This window comes from Mandrillus leucophaeus, unplaced genomic scaffold (assembly GCF_000951045.1).
Source record: "Mandrillus leucophaeus isolate KB7577 unplaced genomic scaffold, Mleu.le_1.0 Scaffold115, whole genome shotgun sequence".
NCBI lineage: Eukaryota > Metazoa > Chordata > Mammalia > Primates > Cercopithecidae > Mandrillus > Mandrillus leucophaeus.
In genome coordinates, this window is record NW_012099765.1 from 53,636 (window position 1) to 55,054 (window position 1,419).

At 45.2% G+C, this 1,419-nt stretch overlaps 1 pseudogene across 1 annotated transcript in view; it reads right to left on the bottom strand.

The window, feature by feature from the left end:
• The window catches only part of LOC105552303, a 6,545-nt pseudogene that overhangs the window by 3,029 nt on the left and 2,097 nt on the right, over window positions 1-1,419 (bottom strand). The window lies entirely within an intron of this gene.

A 1,419-nucleotide genomic window follows, 5' to 3' on the forward strand; every position in this document is an offset into this window, starting at 1 on the left:
AGAGTTTCACCGTGTTAGCCAGGATGGCCTTGATCTCCTGACCTCTTGATCCGCCTGCCTCAGCCTCCCAAAGTGCTGGGATTACAGGCGTGAACCACCGCACCTGGCCCATAGCCCCTTCATTTTCAAAGCCCACGGTGGAGGAAACCCCTCATGCTGAATCCGTCTCACACTGCATTTCTCTATGCTCAGGAAGAACCCAATCCTTTCAAGGGCTCACCTGATTAGAACAGTCCAAGCAGGAGAAACCCAGCCTAAAGTCAACTAATTGAACCCCTTAATTATATCTGCTAAATCCCTTCACAGCAGCATCTACATTAGAGTTGGTTGAATCACTGGGGGAAGGTGAATGACCAGGAGCTGGCTGTTGGGGCCGTCATAGAATCAGCCTAGCAAGGGTTGGATCTTCCTTTTGTGTTTAATTGCGACACAGTTGGAAATTGAAGTTCAAGTAAAGTGATCATTGTGAACGATATTAAACTACATCCTCTTCGGCCATGGAAATTCTCCTTACCTTTTAAAACTAAGTTACATGTTTAATGTCTTATAATTACTTTAGGCTGGATGTGGTGGCTCATGCCTGCTATCCTAGCACTGTGGAAGGCAGGGGAAGGCAGATTTGTTGACTCCAGAAGTTCAAGATCAGCCTGGGCGAAACCCTCAGCTCTACAAAAAAGTTAGAAAATTAGTCAGGCATGGCAGTTCATGCTTGTAGTCCCAGCTACTCAGGAGGCTGAGATCACAGGGTTCCTTGACCCCAGGAGGTCGACACTGCAGTGCATGGTGATCATGCCACCACACTCCACCTGGGTTACAGAGTGTGACCTTGTCTCAAAAATAATAATGATGATGATGATACATTTGGAGCAAATGCAATTTAACGTGTAATAATACATCCTGTCTTGTGAAAATGTATTGTTTACTTATGATTGCATAACAAATTATATAACACTAAGCTCAAAACAATAAATATTCATCATCTTCCACAGTTTCCAATGGTTAGGGATCCAGGAGAGGTTTCCCTGGGTGCTTCTGGCTCAGGACTTCTCACAAGGTTGCAGTCCAGTTGTCAGTCAAGGGCTGCATCATCTGAGGGCTTCACTGGGGTTGAGGATTCACAAGAAAGATGGATCAGTCACATGGCTGTTGGAAAAGGCCTAGTTCCTTGTTATCTAGTCCCAGAAGGCCTCAATTTTCAGTCACATGGACCTTCCTGCAGGGCTGCTTATGGCACAGCAGCTGGCTTCCCCCAGAGCTCATGATCCCAGAGACAGAGAGAGAGAAGGTGGAAGCTGCAGTGAGTTTTATGTTCTACACCCAACGTCACAAACTGTTATGTCAGCATTATTCTATAAGTTAGAAGTTGTATTAGTCCATTCTCACACTGCTATAAAGAAATACCTGAGATTGGGTGATTTA